The sequence below is a fragment of the Pinus tabuliformis genome, chromosome 5_1 (assembly GCF_031772625.1).
Source record: "Pinus tabuliformis cultivar Carrire ecotype Pingquan chromosome 5_1, CPIR1, whole genome shotgun sequence".
In the NCBI taxonomy this organism is placed as follows: Eukaryota; Viridiplantae; Streptophyta; class Pinopsida; order Pinales; family Pinaceae; genus Pinus; species Pinus tabuliformis.
Genome location: NC_142305.1, coordinates 843295138 through 843322873, shown reverse-complemented (window position 1 = coordinate 843322873; position 27736 = coordinate 843295138).

The window sequence follows — 27736 nt, the reverse complement described above, 5'->3', positions numbered from 1 at the left end:
CCTCATTCCAACAATAAGTAGCATCCTTCTTCAACAACTGTTCCATTGGAGCCGTGATCTAGGCATAGCTTTTGATGAACTTCCGATAGTAGCCCATGTGTCCCAGTGTGGCACGTAGTTGTTTGACACTTCATGGCGCTTATAGATTGAGTATGACAATGATCTTTGTCGGATCCACCATCAGGACTTACTTACAAACTAGATGGCCAAGCAGGTTCCCGAAGGGGATGAGGAAAGTACACTTCTTTAGGTTTAGCGCAATCTAGTTTCATCGGCAAGTATCCAACATTAACTGTAAGCTCGCTATGTGTTTTTTAACCAGTCCGAATACGGTCCAGTCATCAAGATAGACCTCTAAGAACTTGTCATGTGGAAAGAGTCAATTTTGCGGACAAAACCGACCTCCCTAGAAGCTAAGGCTTTCTAGTCACAAACAAAACAATCAAGCACTATCTTTCCCTAAATATGCATTTAAAATACAAGCAACCAGGTGTTTAAAGCATACCTTTAGTCCAACGCTGTTTGTAGCAGCCAAGCCTCTCTGATCCAGATGAGCTCCTCCTTCTCTTTGAAACCTGCATTCACTAACAATAAAACGATTACATAGCACCTGAATAACTCATATAATAAAACATATTCATCATAAAGACCAAGGAGTATATGAAACAAATTATATATAACAACTTGTTGAGAAAAATGAACTTAATTGTATTAATTGGAAACAAAAGAAACCATTACAACCAGTGCCTTGGTGTTGTGCAGGTCCCTCCCAGGGTCCAACAAGAGTTCTCCTTTACTTTGATCAGCTCACCCACTTCCAAATGAAGCTAAGAAAGGATGGGAATCTCTCCTCTCAAGCTCTATAAGGGAGTCCTAATTTCAGCAGCATCTACCCTTAGGAATGTTCAGCTTTCAACCTCCCCTCCCTCTGGCCCAATACCTGTATTTATAATGCTTTGGAGGAAGTTAATCAGGTCCACCATGAATGGGATAAGCCCCTCTTTCAATGGGATAGCTCCCCTCTTCATGGGATAAGTTCCTCTTTCTTTGGGATGCATGAACCATCTGGAGGCGCTCAATACACGTCAAACCATCTTCTAGAATGCTCTAGATTCGACCACAAGTAACTTTTTTGAAGTAAAAATCGCGCCTTTTGACCTTTACAGGAGTACGCACCCACCCCTTTACAGACAGAGCGTACAAGTACGCAGGTATTGTGAACTTGAGGTGCGTACATGCAGGTAAGGGTAAGAGAAACTGCGTAACTAGAGTTAATTGACTTTTTAAGGACTTTCTCTCTTTCTTGGAGTTTGACATGAGGAGTAGAGGTATAAGACTTGCCAAGGAGCATAGTATGGCAGTTGATGGAGCCATACCGACTGTAAATAGTCATGGTGACAAATTTTAGTGTAACAGATTGCCCCCTAAAGTGTGAAGCCTGTAGTAGATTAGGGTTTCATATCATCTAGGAAGGGTGAAGCACCTTATCATTTCAAGGATTATCTTGTGGAGAGCCCAGTCGGAACCTGCAAATATTCAAGACAAAATACATATATAAGATCATATCATCGCTGAGGTAGGCATTCCCATACTCAGATTGAAAACTTTAACTAACAAACTAACTACTGCTCTGATATAGGAATGATTTCGCAGTACATCATAATCATAGGCTCATGTAGACACAGTATGGACGCAGCCATCTGTTTATGATTAGTCTACTGTATAATGAATACAAAACTCCTCGCAGCCTGGATGGTGGAAACTAGATCCAGGGTCTTCATTTCTTCTTCCCGAAATAGTACGATTCTATCCATGCGAATAAATGAGTTGATGTCGAACATGGTAGAAACCACTTGATTACCAGTCGATGATGTAAACTGTTAACAAGTGTGAGAGAGACCACCAGTGATGTCAATGGTTCTCAAAGTACCCAGTACAATCCATGAGATGTGAATGAATGTGTTGATGTCGAACATGTCACGGAATCCTTCGATCGAAAGTCAATGATGTAAACTGTCGTCAAAGGCGAGAAACCTGCCATTGATGCATGCAGACTTCAAGGTACTGACGATTTCTAGATCATCTTTCTAGATAATGTGCTGATGTCGATAGAAAGTGATCCGTTGCAGGCAAGCCCACAACACGAAATCATAAATCAAGTTGAAGAAATGTAGCTGTAAGGACTGACTCAGGGATGGTCAAGATGGATGAATGGTTTATTTGCAGTGACCTCTTGAACACATAACGACACAACAGATGGCTTAGTGACAATTGACCCAAAGTTAATACCCAGAAACCGGCTGAAGATTTTCAATGTGGTTTGATCAACTGTTAGGAAAAGGATTTCCCAACCCAGGTGAATGAAAAGTGTCGTGTTCAAGAGTGGTGATAAGGTTTTTCTGAGACAAAGGATAACAAATAGGCTCATTTTCCTCTCTTTTCCCCCACCATTTCTGGCAAGTACCTCTTTATTTTTTACAAGCTTGAGGAGGATAACATATGCTTGATTATAAGCTCATCCTTCGGATGAGTCCAACTTAGTTTAGATTCGAACCCTAAAATGGAGTGGTCCGTTCCTGTTTGTAATCGAACAGGTCCTTTACTGTGAAATTTTAACGAGTCCAGTATAGGAGAAACTCAGCGTTTTTCAATTTTAGAGAGTCTGAAAAAACTTAAGAAGACTCCAGGGTTGAACTTTTTCGTAAATTTGTGTCTCCCAAGCCCGAAAAAAGTATAAAATAATACTTGAGAGAACTGCTTGATCTTTACGACCAAGGAGTACTTTCATGATTAGTGTCTCTGATCTAAAAAGTAAAAAGCGATCAAGGACACGTCGTTTTATTTCCAATATCAAATTTGAAACGACAAAAATCCGGCGATCTTTTCATGTTTTAGGAGTCAGAAAAGGGCTTAAAGATGACTCTGATGTTTTTGTTTGTAAAAAATGACAATTTTCCCTGAAAATCCTTTATCCTGCACAAAAACCAACACATTACTCATACCTGTTTAAAGATAGATAAAAATACTTTGAAAAATACCTTTTCATGGTGAAAAATAAACAAATTTACCATTTATTTACCCAAAAAACCTATAAAAAGCGCTTTTACGAATTCATTTTTACCATTTTACTATTGAGGAGAGAAAAAGGGCTTTTGGCAAGAAACTTCCCGTGGAAATTGCGAAGAATCCGACCGTCGAAATTGAATGCCGTCTCTTTCAGGTATTCTACAACATCATCCTCTTCATTTTCATCCATTTAGAATTTGTTTTTAGGCCCTAGATTTCATTTTTTGGAGGCTTTGGGGTTTCAAGATCTGCCTTTCGGGGTACGCAGGTGCCACACTAGGGACCCGCGTACCCCGACATTTTCTCAGTTGGGAAAATGTCGGGCGTACGCACCTTGCCTTAAGGGAACCTGCGTACACATGCTCTGTTCCTAAAGGCGGGGTGCGTACTCCGCGCAAAGGGTTTACAAACCCCAAATTCTCCAAATTGGACCAACAATTTTTGATTTCATGGATTCTAATGGATGTTTTCTGGTGTGTAGATTGTTCACCATGCTTGATTGGCGCGAGAGAGAGCACGAAGATGTTGATTTGGCCGCCATTAGTCATCAACCATCCATTGATGCTTTGAAGGCATGCGGCCTTTACAAATACTGGGCCATACCTGGCATGAGGGCCCAAGTGCGCTTTCTAGAGTGGCTGGTAGAAAGATGGAACGTTCAGGACTAGTGTTTTTATATTGGAGGGCACCAGCTCGAGATAGAGCCCTCAGATATCTACTTTCTCACTAGTTTGCCCAAGAGAGGCGAACACTTGACTCTGTTCGGGACTAGGCCGGGTGGCCAGTCCATCGCTAGTCTCCAACTAGAGTGGTGTAACACTCAGTCTCAGGAGAAGGGGATAGAGATCAAAACCATATCCCGCCCTGAACTTATGGTGATTGCTTTTACAGTTACCAGACTTTGCGGGGTTGCTGCTTTACACATTGCCACTGGATCCCAGATGTGGATGGCGATTGATTGCTATCGAGGTACCATTTTCAACTGGTGTGATGCTGTGTTGGCCAATTTAAAGGGCCAACTGACTAGAGCCAAAAACGGACAGTTAAAGACTTTTGGGTATGGGCCTTTAGTTGTGAGTTTTGGCTTAGAGAGGGTTCCGATGCTGATCCCACAGCAGCTCACTGTTGAGGCTGGGCTTCCACGAGAGCCTAAATTGATGCGATGGGTTGCGGTTATGGCCCGTCATCCTGATGAGGGCATGGAGGTTGTCCGATTTACTCCGGAGTACTTTCACTGGTTAGAGGACCAGGTCTTTTCTATACAGGATTTTCCTTATGCCGGAGTTGATTTTCGTGGAGATCCAGACATGGTTCTTCCACCGGGAGAATAATGGGATGACACAGGTAATTCATTTTTCACAAGTTTTTAAACTATCTATTTTTTTTTATATCGTCTCAAAACTGACAGTAATAATTTTCAAAATGCAGATGTAGGCCCACGTCGTCCAGCCAATCTCCGGCCTTTCGAGAGGATACTACCAGTTGTAGTGGCACCGGCCCCATAGGACGAGGCCACAGAGACTTTAGCTGAGTTGGAACAAGACCTAGAGCGTCTTACAGCAGATATACCAGAGACTACTATAGATGATATTCCTATCAGGCTTCAACGCTATGTATTCGCAGTCCCAAGACCTTTTAGAAGGTTCTTGTGTAGGGTAGCCTGTGCAGTGGTGTCATATAGAGAACATCACCAGTGATTGGATGGTCATTTTGTAGACACATGTGACATTTTGGTTTTTTGTACTTATCATTTTTGCCGATCATAAGGTGTTTTTCAACCTATGATCGAAGACGATGTATTTTTTGACACACTCCTATCTATATATATCATTATTTATGGCTTATCTGTTGAACATGTGTGGTGAAATGTTTTTAAATTTACATGTATGATTATTGCAAATGTCTATTGAACATTCGAGAAGCAATTGCATCTGCTAATGTATTTAAAGACCTTGGAATATGCTGATATTCAATGTAATCAAATTCACGTTCCAAGAGATGCACTCTCAAAAATAACCTTAATAACACCGGATTTCTAATGGCATACACTCTATTAAGCTGTAATACAACGAGTTCAGAATCTAACCTCACTATCAAACTCCGAATCCCAAATGAAATAGATTCAGACAATAATTCAATCACTGCACTGTATTCGGCAATGTTGTTTGTTGTTTGACCGAGGCTCACCCCATGCATAGAAACTAACTCGTCAGAGGGCGAATAGATAACCCAAGCTACGGAAGAGATATTCTGTGTACTACGACAAGCACCATCAGCAAATCCAATGTATGTTTGGAGAGGCATCGACATCTGCAAACATCAAGAGTCAAACCAAGATAAGAAGAATAACGACGAAAAACACACTCTCTAAGCTAAGCACACTGTCTAAACTAACAAACACACCAGCTAGAAAGAAAAACCTAACCTAACTAAAAATTTCTCCATACCCATTATTTAAGCATAATACCTCTTTACGTAAAGTCCATTTCTGGGTTTACCCAAAGAGTCCCCGTCAAAGTCTACCAGCTCATAGGCCACTTTTGCTAGCTTGCGCTTGACAATATAGGGCCCATGCCACATAGGAACGAATTTTCCAGCACCTAATTTATCGTTAGCTTGATCATATAATAGCACTAGGTCTCCTTCCGAAAAATTTCGAGGGGTCACATTTCGATCATACTGAGCTTTCATACGTTTTGCGTGAGTCTCGTTCGCCAATGCAGCATCATGTCGAGTCTCATCTAATTGAGCTAAGTATAATAAATGCTTCTCCTCTTCGGAAGTAGCTGGAAGTAACTCGATGGCCATTTGTAGTGACGGGATTTCGCATTCAATGGGTAACACAGCTTCCAAACCATAAACTAGCTGGAAAGGAGTGAACCCTGTTGATGTTTTCACTGAGGTTCGGTACGCCCAAAGCGCTGAAAATAACATGTTGTGCCAATTCGACCGATGAATACCAATGATTCGTCGGATCATGATAACTAAAACTTTGTTGATGGACTCAACCAGACCATTCGCTTGTGGATAATAAGGAGTTGAGCTATCGTGACGCAAACCAAGCTGGCCTGTAAGTTCTGTCATCATAATGTTTCGAAAATGGCGCCCATGGTCAGTGATTATCGCTTGTGGGACACCAAACCTCGCAATAATGTGATTGAACACGAAAATTGCAGCTGTCTTGCTGTTTGCCTCGAATGTAGGCATCGCCTCGGCCCACTTAGTAAAATAATCTACCGCAAGGATGATATACGCATGCCCCCCGGCCGAGTGAGGGTTACATGTAATAAAATCGATACCCCATTTGGCAAAAGGACCAACTACAATTATAGGGTGGAGAGGAGCAGGTGGAGCATGCATCTTTCGATCAAACACCTGACAGTTGTGGCATTTTCGGACCGCAGTAATACAATCTTTAAACAAGTACGGCCAAAAGTAGCCAACGCGCAATATCTTTTGGGCTGTGGCATACCCAGACATATGACCGCCACACGCTCCAGAGTGACAGTCATTCAGAACCCTTTCAGCTTCTTCGTGAGTTAAGCAACGTCGGAAAACCAAGTCTGCCCCACGGCGATAAAGAGTATCTCCAATAATTTTGTACTGTTGGGACTGGAATCGAATTTTCCGACGTTCCGAATTTGAAACTTCGGGTCGAAAGGATTGGGTTTGGAGATAGACGATTATATCCCCATACCACGGATCTAAAGTGCTGATTAGAAACAAAGATTCATCTGCAATGGGCTCCTCTGCCACAGTTTCCGTGTCAGCACGCGGGAAGTCACACATTAACTCTGCAAAAACTAAAGATTTCTTAGACTTATATTTTTCAAACTCCAAGTCAAACTCCTGCAGGATAACGATCCATTTAGAGTACTTGCCCCCTAGCAATTGTTTAGTCAAAATGTAGATCATAGGGTTGCAATCCGAAATGACTGTAGTTTTACGGAGTAAAATGTAATGACGAAAACGTTGGACAGCTTGAACGGCTGCCAATGCCAATTTCTCCACATGTGAATATTTTAGCTCAGTTGGATTTAACGTCCGACTAAGGTAATATATCACATGTTCCATTCCGAATTCGTCTTCTTGAACTAAGACCATCCCAATGGTGGAATGAGCGGCGGCGAGGTACAAAAAGTAATCCTGGTTGTAGTTGGGAGGATGCAGCAACGATGCATGGGTCAACGCGTGCTTGAGTGCATCAAAAGATTTCTGAGCTATCTCATCCCAAGAGAATTGAGTGTTCTGTTTCAACAACCGGGTAAAACCCTTTGTAACCTCGGTGTAGTTAGGAATGAATCGTCGTAAAAAGTTTGCTTTCCCCTGCAAACTTTGGAGTTGGCGAAGACTCGAAGGAGGAGGCAATTTGATGATAGCTTCTACCTTCGAGGGATCGACTCGAATACCGGCTTTCGAAACTACAAATCCCAGCAATCGTCCCACTTCTATACAGAAGACACATTTGTGTGGGTTCAACCGAATTCGATAATGCCTACACCTCATGAAAATTGCTCGTAAATGGACAAGGTGATCAGCTCAATGTAATGAATGAGTGGGAAAATCATTGAGATACGGTTGCACAATGTGTTTGATGTCATGAAACGCATAAGACATCGCCCTTTGAAAAGTTGCTCCGGCATTCTTAAGTCCAAAAGGTAATTTGCAATAAGCAAATGTCCCCCATGGACAAATGAAAGCTGTTTTTGGTTGATCGGCAGGTAGAATATTGATTTGATTGTAAGCGGAAAAACCGTCCATAAAGGAAAATATCTCACTGTCGGCACAATCATCAATTATTTGATCGATATAGGGTGTTGGGTAGTTGTCCTCTGGACAAGCTCGATTAATGTCCCTATAGTCGATGCATATTCTTATTGTTCCCTGTTTTTTGTTAACCAGAACAATATTCGATACCCAATCCGTTAACGGGATCGGATAAATGAAACCTGCTTTCAACAGCTTCTCAACTTCTGCTTTAATTGCAGCCGCTTTTCGTGGGTGAATCTGACGCAAACGTTGCCGGATGGGTTTAGCGTCCGGGTAAGTCTTGATTTCATGGACAACAATCGCGGGATCAATTCCTAGCATTTCCTCATAGGACCAGGCAAACACGTCGCGGAATTCTTGAAATAGGGCCTTGTATGTCTGAATTTCGTCATCTGAACAAGAGGCACCTATATGAATGTGCTCAACAATTTCGGGCTTGACTGAAATGTCAATGAGAATAGTTCGAGAGATGTTTCCCAAATTCAGCTCTGAATCAAGATGTTTCATTGGATTCTGAGCTTCTTTGACATATTCAGCTGTAAATATTGATGAGAAATCATTTTCAAAATGATCATCCTCAGGTAAAAACGAAGATCTCTGATGGAGATCTTCCCATGGTAAATCGTCTACACACAGGACTTCACGAAGTTGCTCGTCAGATGACACAACTTCGGGAAACGCTATTATCTCCGAGGTTGATGTGAAAAGTGATTCCTCACGGACCACATTCATTTGGTCGATTTTGGTTGAACGCAGGTCGGTAGAAGACTGCACGGCTTCATAGGCAATTTCATATGGACTCAAAGGCATAGCATCACCAAATGAGTCTATCTCAGATTCAGAAGGAACGATCCAAGGATCGTCATAAACAATGGTGTCTGATGTAATCATATGAATGGATGCAAATGAAGACAATGCGTTGATTGGAGGAAAAGGAAAAGTTCGCAGTAAACCGACATCTTTAACTAATCCTACTCCAACATCCTTATAAGGGATAGTCGTTTTACCGACATGCTGAATACTCTCTGAAGAGGCCGGGTCGGATGAAAAGTAAGCCAGCTGGTCTATTGTTATGATCTTTCCATTATGTGGAAACTTTATTACTTGGAAGACCGATGAAATGACCGCTGTCATAGTGTAAGACCAACTTCGACCCAAGAGAAGGTTGTAGTCTAGAGGGGCATCAACCACCTCCACATCTAGACTAACGGTTTTTCCTTCAACCCCTATAGGCAAATCCTGAATAATGCCAAAAGGATGGAACCCACGGCCATCAAAGGCCTTAAGAATTGTCGGGGATTGATTTAGTGAAGGAGAACCAAGCGATCTCCAACACTGTATCGACATAATACACGTGGAAGCTCCCTCATCAATTACAGTCCGATGAATAGGCCTGTTTTTTACTATCACTGGGATCTGGAAAGCCATTTGATGAGGCAAACGCGGTGTACTATTTTCTAGATCAAAGATTATTAGGTTCGGGTCCTGAACATCAACAGCTCCTATAGCCGACAAAAGTAATTTGCGTTGTGCTGGACACGATTGCAGCACTTCCAAAGCCGACATTGCTGAGGGTGAAACAGCTAAGTCCTCAACAATGTTATAATTCTGGGCCGCTCTCGCATGTGGATTGAAAGCAAACTTTCGAAGTATACCCTTGGCGGGCGGTTTGATTACTAAGTCCGGGTTAGGTTTCTCGATCTGTAGTGGATCAGAACCGGGAGCTGAGGTTGATGGATTAGAATGAGAAGATTCTGCTTCTTTGCCATCAACAGGACTCTTACTACCATAATCTTTCGATCGAGTCGCAATCCTTACATGAGACATCATCAATATGGGTTCTTCACTGGCACTCGAGGAAGAACCTATCATCTTACTCTCCTGCTTTGGAAATGGATCTTTCAAAACAGCAGGAGTTGGGGAACCCTTGACGATTTTCACAACCTCTGCCCGATGAGGGCAATCTCTTGTAAAATGATCCTCTTTACAAATAAGACAAGGATAACGAGGTTTGCGCTTTTCGTCATTGGTTTCCGACTTTTCAGTTTTCTCCTTTGGAGTTTTGTCTGCTTTATTCTTCTTCTTGCCTTTCTTTTTCCCACCGGATTTTGATTTAGCCGTAGATGACTCTACAACGTGAATATCGGTGGAAACTTCAGCAGAAGAATCTCCTGTCGGGGAGTCTGGTAAGGTTATAATAGGAGAAGAATTCTTTGAGGATTTCTTCTTACTTTTAGTGTTCACCGTACCAATCATACCATCAGCGGCATGAGACCCCGAAGGAGCAGCAGCGATTTGATTTGACTTAGGAAGATCTGGGATCTTTTCGTGTAACATACCTGACTGAGTATAAACTAAGTCAAGGTACTGCGCTTGAGCAATCACTTGCTCCTCAGTAACTACTCCGGCCTTAGCTACGTCTTCAGTAATCTTCGGTAACAATGATTTAACCAACCATTTAGCTAAGATCTGGTCCGGGATAAAAACTTTCACTAACCACCTTCGACGTCTCCATTCATGAATATGATCGGAAATATATGTGGACGTCAATTGTTTTAATGAAGTTAGTAACTCCGTGCCATTATCATATCTGACCGGCAACTGAAAATGAGTTAAAAACGAGGTAGCTAACTGGTTAAAATTATAAAAAGAGGCCCGTGGTAACTCAATGTACCAGTTGGCCGCGAGACCAATGAGAGTATGCTGGAAAAGACGTAAGTGGATCGAATCATCCAAAATGGAGTTAGAGGCACACCAGAGGTGGTAAGTCATCACATGATTCGACGGGTCCTCTCCAGACTTACCTTCGAACTTGGGTATGTCACTGGGCAACTTATTTGGCATTGGCGGCCAAAACGGAAGATAATTTATTGGATCGTTCATTAGGCGCGACAAGTCTGGTAAATCCAAAGTTGTGATAAACGGTAACTGCCGATTAGGATCTCTAAAACTCTGGGTCACAAGACCAGTCCCAGGAGGAGGATATCCAGGATAACTAGGAATGGGAATCGCGTTCGGGATATTGTATCCTCCTGGAAAACCAGGATTAACCGGACCGTACTGGGGTTGTTGAGGTTGTTGATAAGTGTACCCAGGATACGGTTGATACTGGTAAACTGGCTGCTGGACAGCAGGACCATATTGGTACTATCCCTAGTACGGTTGATAAGTGAATTGTGGTTGAATAGTGACAACCGTACTTAAACCAGGTTGTCCTACAGGTATCTGAACCGTAGTTTGAATCGTGGATCCAGACGATGGTAAATATGTCTGAGGAGTAGTTATAGAGACAGTAGAAACCAAAGCTGTCGATACTCCAAAAGTAAGTGGGGTAGATTGAACAGATGTTGCGCTAGTTGCAGCAGTCGTTTGAGATGGAGTACTAGGTGCAATAGGCCCAGACTGAGAAACTACCGAAGGTACAGAAGTTTGAACATTAGACTGGACTGGTTGCTAGGGTGAACCAGAAACTAAGGGTTGTCCAGCTTGAGATGACAACTGTACACTTGGCTGCAATACCTGTTGAACTTGCGATGGATCCCACACTATGTTCATTCCGGGGTATTGACCCATAACAGGTTGAGGATATTGAGATCCATAACGGGATTGAGGGTCGGATTGATAATTGAAAGGTACATTTCCCGTACCTTGAACATAAGATTGACCTTGGGGTGGCTGGAAACCTTGACTTGAGTACTGACCTTGGGGTAGATACCCTTGAGGCATGTACTAATACTGGGGTTGACCTTGGGGTATAAATTGATACTGAGGTTGAACTTGGGGTACATATTGCGGCTGGGGTTGACCTTGAGGAATGTACTGCACCACGGGTACATACTGTCCTTGAGGTTGCCCCCAAGACACAATTTGTGTACCTTGAGGTTGCCCCCCAAGTGTTAATTGAGGCTGCCCCCCAGGCGGTAACTGACCACCTTGAGGTTGAGAACTGGGAATTGAACCTAACATCATGTAAACGTCTCCTACGCTCAACGGTTTATTACCATTGTTTCCAGTTAATAACCCATGTTCAATGGGTTGAGGAGATGCTCCCGCAAAAGTACCAGAAAGTGACTGATACCCAGAAGGAACAGAAGGTCCGCTGAACAAAAAGGATTCGGGCGATTGAGTAAACATGGACAACTGACAAGACATATTTACAGGAGTATAAAGACCTCCAGGCGGATAAGGAGCACGAGGTGGAGAAAAACTTAACCCTGAGTTGTCCAAATAATTAGTTAAAGAAAGATACCAAGTAGTACTTCTAGGTGGACTGTAAAAAATGGATTCACGCTCCCTTAGATCAATAGTAGGTTGATTTTCAGGGATAGGGACGCCTATTTCTTCTTCTGGAGCAAGTTCTTCAATAGCTATCAAACCAGAAGGAAGATTTTCGGTGATGACTCTTTCTACCCTAGGTGAATCAGGAGCACTAGAAGTTGGAGTAACAGGTTCAGATATCTCAGGTTCTTCGCCTATATCACTAGTAGATGAAAAACTGCCAGCAAGCTCGGAAACTGCAATAGCTTCAGGATTATAACCTGTTTCTAGAGTTTGGTAATCAGGATGAACAACCAACGAAGACTCTCCTTCTTCAGGTGAACCTACTTTAGTTCCACTAGGAGTTACGAGGACTTTCAAACCTTCGTAATGACCCGGGACATCTTCAGGAGGTTGGCCCCGAAGTCTACGGGACTTCCTCAACAAATCAACCACGGTTACAACCTCAGGAGACTGGCCCTGAAGTCTACGGGACTGTCTCGGTAATTCAGCCACAGTTAAAACTTTTAACTACTGCACATGCAAACAAAGTAAAATCTCAAAGCAAACCGCCTAAAGTCTCTAAAGAACCAAACAAATTCGAATCACACGCCTAAAGAATCTAGGGCGTCAAACCATACGCAAACAATAACCTTCCGGACCGAAAACACTAGTTGGTGATGAAACCAAACATCGCAGAATTCAGTACAGAAGTGGCGGGTAGAACAGTTACCCCGGCAACCTGCTTAATGAATAGACTGGCACAAGTTCCTCCACTTTAACCGTCTCGAGTGAAGTGAACCCCCCAGAAAATCCAAGTGAGTCTAGCCGACGTCTGCTCCATGTACAGTGGGATCTTCCCTCCATCGTCACCTTGGGTAGAACCCTAAAGATAATGGTCACTAAGGTCACCAACAGCAACAAATATACCTGGGGGAACAGTCTACGATCCGATAGCACGCAAGGGCAGAGTAACAAGCTCAATCCCCTTGCCGGCTCCTTGACAATAATCCAAGGTTTACCGACAAGTGACCCCAGGCTCCTCGACAATGGTCAATCCGAGGTTTACCGTTTGTAGTACGTGCGTATCTGGCGTCGTTCCCAATGAAGGAGGATTGATCCCCTCACTGGTTCGGACACGATCTCGTGCTTCTCCTTTAAGAGGAGCTTTCCCAGAGCATAAATGTAACAGTTGGATTTATCCTACCACAAGATGAGCTACTTGTTTGGTTTTTCTGTCTTGGAGAGTTAATTACTCTCCTACTCCAAGATACTAGCCTGATCTATGTTGGTGTTTCAGAGCCCTAGTAAATAAAAAGTTACTAAGTAAATTTTACTTTAAGCATTAATTTTTATGGCTTTTCTTTAGGACAAAAGGTAGTGGAGATGAAACTGATGGTGTGTAGACTCGACTCAAATCCACTAAAAAGATGCACCTAAGATGATTTATACTATCTTTCCTTTTCAATGAATTCCCTAGCTAAGAGAGTTGGAGAATGCAAAATTGATATAAAGACAACTTTCTTGGCAATGAAAATCAAAGAAACAATCTCTTTATCTTTTCCAAAGCATACAACACATGACCACTAATTATTTCACGAAAATTTCCTTTCTCTTTTCAAAGACTTCAAATGCTACTAAAACAAACTTTCCTCAAAAGAGATTTTTGTATTTTTCCTATTTTAACAAAGCATGTAAAACTTCTTAACAAAAATCAATTTTAAAATCTATGAAAATCTAAGAGAAATTTACCTAGAAGCAAATCTAATGAGAAATTTACCTAAAAGCAAATCTAATGAGGTAAAAGCCTACAAAATATAATTCCAGGATGTTTTACTCAGTTACAATCCAACCAAGGACTAGTTCATGCAGAATCATAAACCAGTCAAAAACAAAAATAAAAATATTTTGTTCTTTTTCTTAAGAATGAAATTCGCAGCTTAACCAACAAGCTTTCTCGAAATTCTGCAAAGAGACAACACAAAGGTAGGTTTCTCACAAAGGTGGATTTTACGAAAGGTCCGACTCCTAAGAAGATTGAAAAGACCAGGGATATCCAAGGTTTTTACAACTTCTAAAGCCAAAGTCACTACAAGACCAATACAAAAATCAAACCTAGGGCTAGAACTTCTATGAACTTCACTAAAACCCTTGATGCTAATGAAACAAGCTTAGATGAAGACTTCTGACAGGTAACCAGTGGATCTGGGCAGCAAAAAACAAACTATAAACAAAATCTAAGAGGCAAAAAGGAAAAAATTGGATTTTTCTCAACTTTTGACAGGGTACGCAGGCAGCCTATTTGCACAGGTGCGGCCACTCTCTGTGTACAAAGCTGCAGTGCGTATAGGTACGCACTGTGCTTAACGCAGAGGGTGCGTACTGCTAACAAAACCAAGAAAAATAAAAACTAACTTAACCCTAAGCTATTCCACCCAAATTCACAGTCAATCAGTAAAAAACCAGAAATAAATCAGATTTTCTCAAATCAAAGTATCAATCAAAAGAGAAATCGATCAAATCCATGGATTCCCCAGTGGAGTTGCCATTTTGTCATGCGGAAAGAGTCAATTTTGCGGACAAAACCGACCTCCCTAGAAGCTAAGGCTTTCTAGTCACAAACAAAACAATCAAGCACTATCTTTCCCTAAATATGCATTTAAAATACAAGCAACCAGGTGTTTAAAGCATACCTTTAGTCCAACGATGTTTGTAGTAGCCAAGCCTCTTCGATCCAGATGAGCTCCTCCTTCTCTTTGAAACCTGCATTCACTAACAAGCAAACGATTACATAGCACCTGAATAACTCATATAATAAAACATATTCATCATAAAGACCAAGGAGTATATGAAACAAATTATATATAACAACTTGTTGAGAAAAATGAACTTAATTGTATTAATTGGAAACAAAAGAAACCATTACAACCAGTGCCTTGGTATTGTGCAGGTCCCTCCCAGGGTCCAGCAAGAGTTCTCCTTTACTTTGATCAGCTCACCCACTTCCAAATGAAGCTAAGAAAGGATGGGAATCTCTCCTCTCAAGCTCTATAAGGGAGTCCTAATTTCAGCAGCATCTACCCTTAGGAATGTTCAGCTTTCAACCTCCCCTCCCTCTGGCCCAATACCTGTATTTATAATGCTTTGGAGGAAGTTAATCAGGTCCACCATGAATGGAATAAGCCCCTCTTTCAATGGGATAGCTCCCCTCTACATGGGATAAGTTCCTCTTTCTTTAGGATGCATGAACCATCTGGAGGCGCTCAATACACGTCAAACCATCTTCTAGAATGCTCTAGATTCGACCACAAGTAACTTTTTTGAAGTAAAACTCGCGCCTTTTGACCTTTACAGGAGTACGCACCCACCCCTTTACAGACAGAGCATACAAGTACACAGGTATTGTGAACTTGAGGTGCGTACACGCAGGTAAGGGTAAGAGAAACTGCGTAACCAGAGTTAATTGACTTTTTTAAGGACTTTCTCTCTTTCTTGGAGTTTGACATGAGGAGCAGAGGTATAAGACTTGCCAAGGAGGACAGTATGACAGTTGATGGAGCCATACCGACTGTAAATAGTCATGGTGACAAATTTTAGTGTAACAGAACTTGTGTATACTTTCCTTGAATGCTGCTACCATAATGCTTGAGAATATCATCGACACATTCTTTAGTCCAAAGGGCATCATCGTATACTGAAAACAACCCCATTCAGTGGTGAACGTTGTTTTACTCCTATCCTCTAGTGCGATCTTGATTTGGTGGTATCCTTAGAACCTGTCCATGAAGGAGTAGGCTTCCTGTTCACCCACATTTTCTAGTACCTCATCTGTAAAGGGTGTTGGAAACAGATCGTTAACACAGGCATCATTGGGCTTCCTGAGATCCACACAGATGCGAATCTCACCTTTCTGTTTCTTCTTCTGCATGGCCATAGGACTTACCCAGTCAAACTCCTCGACTGGTTCCATGATTCCTACTGCTAGCATCTTGTCTAGTTCTTCACGAACCTTTGCTTTGTATTTTGGATTCAATCGGTAGGGTCGTTGCTTAATTGGCTTCACGTCTGGCTTCAACGTTATCTTCATCACTCTTAGGTATCCTAGGATCCCTTTTAGCTCCATGATTTTTGTTGGGAATAAATCTCGATATTCCCAAAGCAACTCAATGACCTTTTCCACCGTGGCATCGTCCCAATAGTCCCCAAGCATTGCATACTTCGTCTCTTCTTCTGTTCCGATATTTACTTGTTTCATTTTCAATGGCGCCATGATATCTGGATCTTCGATTTCAGGTCTGTGCACCTCACGACTCCCCTCTGATTTCGAAATATTGATGTTTCGCAGTTCATCCTCATCATCTTCTACCTGGACATTGTAGCATTCGAGGGCCTGGCTCAGCTGTCGCGACCAGTCGGGCTACACGGTTTCTTCTAGTTGTAATGGAATTTTGAAAATGGCAGCCTTCACCAGCTGTAATGTGTCATCCATAGTATCCATCCATTGATCTTCAAAGAGGAATGCCGAAAAAAACCCTTCATGAAAGATATCCCACTCGCCTGTGCCATGTCAAAGCTCTGCTTCAGTATCACAGTTTTTGGGAATGACGTCCAGCGTGTGATAAAATAAGTGCACCCATTCTGGTTGAGGTTCCTTGCCGTAGTAAGGTTCATGCATGGGTCATCACGTCCATCGTATTTCTCCGTTATTCGCAGTTTTGGCTTCCCAAATATTATCTTCATCATGCACCTATGTCCACGCCAATCTTCGAAAGTCCCTTCATGTGTGCCCCACCATTGTGTAGGTGTCGTGCGCAACACCCATGTCAGCGCATCAAACCATTGGTGCTCTGGTACCACAATTTCAAATTTGGTCAGAAATTCATCTATTATTGTCAACCCATCATACATTGGTAGTTCGCGATCCTGGGCCCTCATGCAGTACAGAGATTTAGTCACCATATTGTAGTGTAGCATGGTTACTCTGTTCAACCTGTTATGCCATCGTTGATCTTCTTCATCTGAATCGGTGGTGCAGGACTCTACATAGCCCCATGATATTCCTCTATCCTCCATTGACTTGACCCATTCTCACCTTTGTGCAGAAATATTGTAGATATAGTCTAATTTGTCATCACTTTCTTTGTTGCGCACGGGTTCAATGTAGCGCGGTCCTTCAGTCGGATCTAGCGAAGCGACTTTGTTTCAAATATCATTGTCCACTTCTTTAAATTAATAACCCCATTCATGTTTGTGGCCCAGTCTATTCCTCACAATGCAGGATAAGGCGTACTTTCATCCACAATTTCAATTACTTCAAAGTCTGTTCTGGTGCTCGTGCCTTCTATATCTACCATAACTCCCTGCAACCTTCCCATGGGCAAGATCTTCTGTTGGTTTTCCATCCACAATTGAATAGGAGACCATCGTAGTGTAGGCCTACCCATGCACTCCCAAGTTTGTTTAGGCAGTACATTTGCATCCAAGTCCAAATCCAAAATGATCTGATCCATTTCATAGTCGCCAATTTGTGTCATTAATCGCATCTCGTGCCCCGTTCGTGTTGCCTGTTTTCCTAGTTTGCAGACCACACTAGGTTCCCGCATCCCCGTGCACCTATTTATTAATTCTTGCAAGCTTCTAACCACCCTATTATTACGCAGCAATTTTATGCATGTCTCTAAAAAGGTAGCTATCATCGAGGGATCCCTGTCCTTCTCAGGTTGATCCCTACTACCTGAGGTAGTGACCTTCGCGAAGCTCTCCCTAGCTTCCAAATACGTCTCCTTGCCAACCCTTGCATCTTCCTTACTTAAGTCCCTTTTATCCTCTCCTATGGCCATGCCACTTCTTAGTACCATGTTTACCTGGGGGTCTTCGTCGCGGGGTTCAGACCTCATCATCTGCATGTTCTGGGTCATCGTAGGTTGCGCTACCCATTTTCCACGAATCTGTGCTATCAATGTGGGGCAATATACAACTCATGATCGAATTGCTCATAGTAAGTGCCTGATATTCTATTTGGGTTGGTAAAATCCCGTGCATAATGTCCTGGTCCTCCGCAGTTGTAACAGTTAGCTGCCCGCGACCCCTTCTTGGCCCCATTCCACCCCGTCCTCATCCACATCCCTGAAACCCACAGCGCGCGATTGTCATGGCTAGATCCTAACCTCATGCCTTAGTCTGCATTTTGTAGGTAGGTGACTAGTCCATTAATAATTGATAGATACAACAGTCTCTTTCCTCGTGGCCCACCAATCTGCAAAAGTTGCAAAATAGCTGTTGGGGGGTCTGGTTGAATTTTGGCAGTAGATGACAGTTATCTGTGCTATTCTTTCCTCCCACCTGATAGATTGCACACCAGAGCAGGGTTGTCACACTTGGCCCTGCCTGTGCCTCTGGTCGCAATCATGTTGGTCCCCCCATTACCACATAATTTGCTAAGACTGGGCAGTGATCTTTATTCTGCCCCTGACTCCTGCACTTTATACACCATACTTCCTCCCGAACTTCTGGGCGAGGTGCCTGTTCCTATTTTAACTTCTTTATTTCCAAACACAAGTTCTGTATCTGTGCTTTGATTTGCTGAAATCCCAACCTCGAGTCTTGTAACGGAGTTTCGTGCAACCACATCGTTGTCTCCAATGCTTCAGCCTGGGTTGATATCTTCTATTGTGACAGAGTCATCCTTAGATGTGGTGTTAACAATGCCATAAACCAAGCGCAGTGTTGCACATCCGTTAGTTTCATGTTTGCTTCGCGGATAGTACATTTCTGTCTTTGATCCAAATCCCACGAGGTTTCACCAGGTGTCATCACGATCTCCTTCAACCCTATGATCGAATGTGTTTCTAACTTTGGACGACTAAACTATTTATTTAGTTCGGTCTAGATTTCTGTTGTCCCTGCAGTCGGGTGATCGCTTGAGTACTTTATGTACCATGTCAGTGCTCAGCCCTGCATCGCGCTAACTAAGGTAGCCTTTGTGATATTCTCATCTGCAATTCTATGTGCATTCCATACTGATGTTAACACGAACCAAAATTGTTCTGGATCTTCGCTTCCTACCCCTTTGAATACTGGTAGCTGGATCGCGCTCATCATTTTCAACCTTTCCAATGTACTCTCAACTGTTACTGCTCCTGGTCCCTTTGATCCTTCAATTCCTTCTTTATAGATTGCACGCGTTCCACATCAGACACCCCTTAGGCAGATCCTGATCCCAGCAATAGAACCCTTTGTTGGCTTATATGGGCCTGACCCAAGTTCAGAAGAATGATTTAGCCAAAAAAACCCTGCAACTACTGGCCCTTTCGGCAACACCCGCGAAGTGCGGATTGAGGTCTCACCCGAGGTAGCATGGGAGGGTGCTGGAACCAGGTTTCCGCACCCTTGGGATGTCTTGATGTGGTCTGGAGGTTGCGCACACCATTCCGTGGCTTCGCACCACTCTGCTTCACGTAGATCCAGTCCTAGAATATTCCTTGATACCTATTAATGCACTATTTATAGATTCAACCTACTTTTTATTGTCTTTAAGCAAACATTTAACAGAATTAACCAGTTCATGCACTTAGAATAGATACAGATTCACATACATTCATAACATGAGCATACGTGCATAGATCAAATAGTTATATTAACCATACAATAACCAGATCCGCGATAGTTCAGAGTTAACACATATTTTCATAATCAACTTATCTTTATTCACTTTCTTCACTGATACATCCAGATCTATCCTGCACACTCAGCTGCAAGTGTCCGCGCACATCACTGTGGACTCTTCCAAGCCTCTATGCACACAGTTGCAGAGCCTCTGTCTACTACCCAAAACCCTCGACTCAGACTTACTGATGCTTCAAGACTTTTCTTCTCAAAAACCCATTACATAACAGATCCAAGATTACATACCAAAAAGCTACCCTCTACCCATAGAGCCTCGCTCTATTTATATCTTCCTATTGTCTACGGATCAACTTACCTCCTATTATTCTATATTATTTCTTGGGTCGATAATCCTTTGAATTGACCGTTTAAATTTCGCGCTCCACAGATTTTGAATTTTTACAATATTTTTATCCTACTTATAGGCTCTTAGCCCCAAAACTGTTACGCGGGACCTCTGCTACCCAACACATCTAAATGTTTTCTCAATAAGCTGCACATCTCCTTCTCCTGGGAAGGGGATAGGGATGGATTGATTTTCAAGGTTCTTCCTAGGCCGAACTCTATATTCTTAACACAAAGAGAAGTTGGGTCAGCCACACAGAGATCATTTAAGGGGTTGTCTTGGGTTTCTTTCACTATGTCCTCTAATGGTAAGACACTGGGTGGTGGAATTTGAATCAAATTTTCAATCATATCATCCTCATCTTGCAGTTTCTCCCCATGGCGGTTTCTAATGCACAAAGAGGTGAAAAATGGACTTCGTCCTCATCCTCCTGCTCCAACTAGAGAGGTAGATCATGCTCTAGCAAGGGTTGGGCAGGAGGGTATAGGATTAACTGTTTGGACATATGCTTGTTCTTGATGGTCATGTTCCCAGCTCAACAGATCATGTAGGCATCTGAAATAGCCAACCAGGGTTTTCCCAAGATGAGAGGATACCGAGTGAGCTTTTCCTTCGGCTGGAGAACTAAGAAATCAACAGGGTACTCCCAAGAATCAATGAACATCATCACATCTTCCACAATCCCTTCAGAGGTCACGGTAGAGCGATTTGCTAGCTGCAGTACTGTCATGGTCTTTCTCAAGGAGCCTTGGAGGTTAAGTTTAAGCATGGCATCCTTTGTCATCACATTAATGGTAGCTCCCAGATCAATCAAGGTATGTGGGATCATGGTGCCATTGATGTGGAAATCAACTACTGGGCTTCCAGGGTCCAGATATTTCGGACAGATTACCTGCCCCAACATCAGGTCGGACAATTGTCCTATGACATTGATGGTTGGGGCATCTCTCTTGTGCCTTCCTAGGTGCCTAAAGCATTTCTCTTTGATCAACCTATTGTAGATAGGCACATCTTTTATGGATTAGAGAAGTGGTATCTTCAGACATAACTGTTTCAATTCTCCTAGAAGTTCAATTTCTTCTAGGGTATGCTGTGTTGTACCAAATAGTCTCTTAGGAAAGGGTGGAATTGCTTTAGGTTCACTTTCCTCTTTATCTTCCTCAACCTCCCTACATGGAGGTTGGTTATCTGGAAGAACCTTCCCAGATCGCAGGTTAATCTCCTGAATCTCCACAGCATAAGTGGGGCATGATGGTTCTGTTGGCATTATGATGCATGTGTTGTACTTGATGGCAACCCACTTGTAGCAGAACATCTCACTTATACAAAACTAGATGAATCTACAGAAGAGAGATCAGATGTGACAGAACACATGGGATGCAGGGCAGCTCAAAGGAATCAGCTCAGATGTAATGAACAATGACAACTCATTAAGTTGACAGTTCTTAGTTAGCTTTACCATCAAGTCCAAAGGGGGAGATTGTTGAAATTATGGTACAAGTATTGTCCTTGATGGCAACTCACACAGATGACAGATCATAGTGCAGCAGGTCAGTAGCAAAGAGTTGATGATCAGACTACAAAGAATGAAGAAAATATGGTATACGCAGTTTCCTCTTAGCAAATTCAGGTATACATGTGGGATCATCGATCAGAAGGCGTGTATGAATATACATGCACTTTCATGCAAGGGAAGGTGCGTACATTGGGTTTTAGTCCATGGTATTAAGTCCTTGGTTTGGACCTATGATTTTGGACCATGATATCTCATCTAAAGTGTTGAACCCAGGTATTGGGTCCCCAGTATTGGTTCTCAATGGTTTTGGACCATGGTATTGAGTAAGGCCTAAGACTATAAAAGGAGAAGAAGATCATTAGGCAAATGGATGGAAAAAGTCTTCAATATCTGATGAAGTATGAGATCCAGTATGCAAGTTATGGGTTTATGATGCATTGCTTGATCTAAGCTGAGGAGGAATCTCAACAGTTGATGGAGAACAAGATCTAAGGATAGATCGGGATCTAATGGCTCGGAATGAATCATATCTATATGATTTGATCTTGTTTAGTCTAGATCTGTATACTGATGCATGTAATGTTCTGTAAATGTTATGATTTGGGTATGACTGATTTCTGGAACAGCTACAAAGCTTTGAGTTAATATTTGCAGATGTGTACATGGGTTAGCTTTGGTAAAAGTGCGTATGTACGAGGGTTTGTTTCATCATAGTAGCATATACATTATGAAGTATGATATTTGAAGTTGCAGTTGGGTCTGATTGTTATTGCAGATTTCTGTGTCTGCTCTGTGTTCTGGTGACTGTGTTGTTGACAGGGTTTCAGTGTTTCAGTGATTCAGAGATTGATGATGCTAGTATTGATTGATTTTGTGCTTCAATGATATTGATGGGTCCAGTATGAAAATTAGATGAAACGTGGCCTTCAGATTATTGTGTTGTGCTTCAGGGGTATCCAGTCTGAAAATGTATGAAACGCGGTAACTGGAGGAAGAAAGAGAAGGTTGTAGCCTTATGTAGGTCAGCACCTATGTACTAGTACATCAGCTAGTACAAGAGCTAAGGGGGTGGTAGCTCCCTTCTAGTACCAGCTGGAAAACGAGTAAATATTGGAGCATTTCAGTAGGCCGGCACCTACGTACTAGTAAATGGATCGGCTAGTACAAAAGCTAAGGGGGTTGTAGCTCCCTTCTAGGAGAGTCTGGAGAACGAGAGAAGGTTGTAGCCTTCTGCAAGTTGTAGCCTGCGTACTGGTAAAGGACTGCACCAGTACAGAATCATTGTAAAAAGAAGTTTCTAATTGAAAGAAGATAGAGACACATTGTAGCAGGTGGTTTTCACCCACATTGGGTTTCCACATTATATCATGGTGTTCATGTGTGCTTCTTGTGTGCAATGATCTCTTCAATTTTACTACCCTTGCTTACTATTCATATAGATAACGAAGTTCTGATGCACTAACTAAAGATCAACATTTAACGGATTAACTGAATCATAAGTATTCTGGATATATGCTAGTTGCATTAGACATAGTTGCATATACACACGGGTTCCATTAACTGAAGTAGCGTATATGAATCTTAATATGGAAATGGAAAAGTTTTATTGATTTGATAATACTGATTCACCCCCCCCCCCAAGTATTATTTCCAATAGGTTCCCCACTGTATACTCGCTGAGCCTATTTGTTGTTCGGGTTAGGGTTTGGCTAGGTAGGCATTTGGGGTTTCCTTGGTGGATCAGGAGGTAATGGTTGCGTTTGAGTAGGTGGTGGATGCAAAAGAGTGGGAGGATAGTTGTACTAGGGCCTCCACCCTTGATGAGATGCATTCCATTGAGGTTGCAACTGAGCATAGGATTGAAATGAATGAGTGGCTGGTTGGGCATGATATTGAGATGGAAAGGACCAAGGAGGAGGCATGGACCAGGAAGGATGAGTAGGAGGGCCCTAAGAAGGTATGGAAGTGACTTGGTTGGGGTTGTAGTATGCCTGAGATGTCCATTCAGTGGCTTCTTCGGCCCCTTGGCATACAACTTCAAGTCTGGGCAAGGAAGGGCACTTATCTGTAGAATGATCTCCTTCACAGATTGAACAAGCCTCTATAGAGTTCAATGGACATTCGTTCCTAGGATGCCTCCTGGTGCATCTAGGAAAAACGATGGCCAAAGTCCTCTCTGCTTCCTTTTGTTTCCTTTTGATATGCAAGGTATCCATTTGCATGGAAAGAGTCTGCAACATCTTACTTTTGAAGTCTTCCATCATGTTTCTGAGTTCACCTTTGATGGATGAATTGGAAGAGGCGGTACTAGCTATGGGTTGACTCCCTCTACCCCTCTTTTTGGCTGCTCTAGAATGGTTTCTAAAGACAGTCTTTATGTCCTCATAACTTAGTTGGTAGATGTCTCCCTCGGCCAGTAGATGGAGGGTGTCTAGAAGGTCTTCTGAAATTCCCTTGAGTAGAACCAAATTCAGAGATTTAGGGTCAAGTGTGCACCTGGCCCTTTTGCAACTGAGTTGGAGCCGCTCTTCATAATCTTCCAAGGATTCATCACTTCCCATGGTGATTCGGAAGATTTCTTCCTTGGTATCTTTTGACCTACAATAGTCTCGATATTTGTTATTAAAGGCCTACTACATCTGAGCCCAAGTTGTGATGCTATTGCCAGGTAACCCCATGAACTAGTGCAATGCTGCATCCTTGAGAGTAGAAGGGAATAGTTTCAACTTTTGCTCATCTTCTGCATAGTCATAGGTTCAATAGATGATAGAAAACTCAAACAAGAAGGTTTCAGGATCTTCTGTAGTTAAACCATGGAATTGAGGTAGGGCTGAAGGACTTATATTCTTCATTTTGGTGTCCCCATTAGTCTCCCGGATGGGAAAGGTACCCTTTATTCTTTCTCCATTCCCCCTAGCATTTCTCTTTTCATCCATTGGCTCAGGAGGGATTTTTTATTCTTCTTCTTCCCCTATAGGTTCTTCAAATATCTCTAGTTGTTCCCCTAAAGGTTCTTCTTGATCATGGCCACTGAAGAAGAGAGAAGGTTGGCTATGTGATGTAGTGGGGGTGTTGGGCAAGAATTGTCCTGAATCATCTCTGTTCCTACGAGGCATGAAATGAAATATTTTTGGTTGGTTTTTGTTTTTTTTCACTCATTCTACCTACAAAACTGAAATTTATTGAATAAACAACTTGCAACTAACTGAAATGAACTTGCTGAAATGAAATGCAGAACTGAAAAGGAAAGCAAATGAAATGCAGAATTGAAAGCAAGGAAATGACTAATCTACTTTTGCTGAAATGGAAATTTCAGAACTGAAGAGGAAAGCAACAAAATGTAGAAGCTGAAAGAAACAACTACTCTACTTTTGCTGAAATGGAAATTGCAGAATTGAAAAGGAAAGCAAGGAAATGCAAAAACTGAAAGAAACAACTACTCTACATTTGCTGAAATGAACTACTTAGCAGAATGTTGCAAGAGAAAATAGAAGAACATAGTAATCATAGAATACTTTGATGCTTCCCCAGCAACGACGCCAAAAAAAGTGGTGAACACCAATATTGCAGCAATAATGCTGCAACTCCTGGGCTGCCTACTTTACTCTTATCAACCAGGTAGTTCGTAACAAATTTGGAAGCGATGGTGTTGTATGCACAAGTACTAGTTCTTACTGCATGTTGTCACTTGGTTAGCTAGTGTAAGATCACTAGGAGCTCAAGCCAACTTCTATGGATTTTAGAAGAAGCTCTATATGTGATGAAAGAAAGGAAAGCTTACTCTACATAGGGTACTTTAATTACAAGAAGGAAAGAGACTGAAATGTAAAGTAAACCTAGCAAACCCTACTTAACCAACTAATCCTACTTTCGCAGAAAGCACTATGAAAACCATGAAATGAATGCCATTACCTACTCAAGGAAGTAAACAACATCTACTGAAGTTATTTCTAGAAGTAAATGAGCAAAAAACATCATTTTGGATTTTTATGTATTTTCATGTGAAATTGTCATGTAGGTAATTTATTTGTCTTTGAATGTGGCAACGATTAGGTAGTGATGGAAGGTGGTTTTGGGACTTGAGGAGATGTAGGATAGTGTGGATGAGTCCTAGGAGGTCTCAGGTGGCCTTCTGGAGGCTTTTCCCGCAATCGGACTTCAAAAGGAAGCCTATAGGAAAATCTACAGGAGGCTGCATGGGATCTACAATAAGTCTACAGGAGGTCTACAGGAGGATTCTGAGAGAAATTTTGAAGGTTTTGAATGTGTGAGAGTGGGTGGAAAGGGTAGTTGAAGGCTGGGATGATGTGTTAAGGCACCTAGGGTTCACCAAGGATCATTAGGAGAGGGAAGAGAGGAAGAAATCCTATGGAAAAACGCAGAAAACTAAGGCAGATTTGAGGTGAACTTTGGGTGAACTATAGGGCATAGATTAGGGAGAGAATGTGATGGCTGATAGGCTGACCTGATGTGAGAAGAGATTTTCTGCAACAGAGCTGAAAGTCAAACAATGAAATCAAGCAAGCAAGGAAACTAAGTACATCAAAAACAGAATTTTGCATCAAGCTAATCTAAATTATGAGCTATGGAAAGAAATGCTGAAAAGTGCTATAATGAGAGAAAGCATGGAAGAAGACTTATTACAAAGATAGAAATGAGCATGGTGAAAGAGATCTAAAGCAAAGAATTAACCTTCTAACAGACTGTAACACTAGAAATCCTATGGAGAAGGAAAATTTGTGTTTTTGTGGCATCAAGAGGGTCTTGGCCTCAGTTTATGGTCCCATAGGGAGGAAAGGAGGCCAAGGCACTGTTGCTGGCATTTTGTATATTTTTTCTACCACTATTTGACCTACTATAGAAAACAAAAATGGAAACAACCTTCTAAATCACCAAAAGCAACCTATCCTTAACCCAGAAAGAAATTCATCTAACAGCAACTAATTCATAAACTGAAGCAAAGCATATAAATACAAACAAGAGGAGCTTGGCCACTTGGATTGGGCCCTAACCCAAGAGCTTCAGCCCTCTAAGGTAACTCAGTGCTAGCTCAAAAAGGATCTCATCTTTATTATCAAAATAATAATAGGATTACATGAAACTGTCAACAAAAGTAAGCTCGAAGTTGAGTAGAGCAAAGCTGCAACAAAAATTCGACCAACTCCTAGTGAGGCCCTAGGCCTCACTACTTATACAAATGAAGCTTCCAACAGCTTCCTCAAAATCAGGGAGGCTTGGCTTCCAAAACTCGAGATAAACATAAGTTATCCTCCACATGCTCGACTACCTCCTAGTGCATTGATTTGGCTGTTTGTGCTTGGGGTTGGAGGAAGGAGAATTCAAAGTGGGGAGTAATAAATCAGGGGGATTCCCTCCTATAAATCCTCTCCTTTGTCCACTTCGAATTATTTCTTCCAATTGTCCATTAAATCTTTGACTTTGTCTTCAAAATTCAACAAAAATCTGCATTAAACACATATTAGACTCCATGGCATCATAACCAACCCAACTCACTCCATAAGAATAAATATAATAAAAAAACATGCAATAAGCTAAGAGAATGGTTGATTAAACTATGTTAGGAGGAAAAATGAACCCCTATAATTACCCATTTATGGGGCTCATCAAGTACATCTAGTCAAATTAAATGGAGAATCCTTCCGAGGAAAGGTGAATGGCAGTCACTTGAAGACATACACCGGCAGTCCGACCATGTGACTAGATGAAGGTAGCACAGTCTTAGCACTCTAGGCAGTTGAAAGGAGGTGCGGGACTATATACTACACTGCCCAAGTTGGGGAGCTATGCGATTGGAAGAGGGTGCGAAGCAAGGAAGTGTCACTAGGTCCGCGACATCGTGGAGGGAGCTACGCTACCCAGTGAGAAATCATGCAGGTCGGCTGGAAAGTGACTTTTATGGTCACTGTTCATGAAAAGATGGCAGAAGTGAGGCCAAATGGAGCAGACAACCAACATTTAAGATGGAATTTATGGCCCAGATCATTGAAAATCTGTCACCAATCCGGCATTAACGAACTGATTGTGGGTGGAATGGTTGGATTTGAATTCAAAATGCCCTATAAATTATAAGTGGTTGTCCAACAAGAAACACTTGC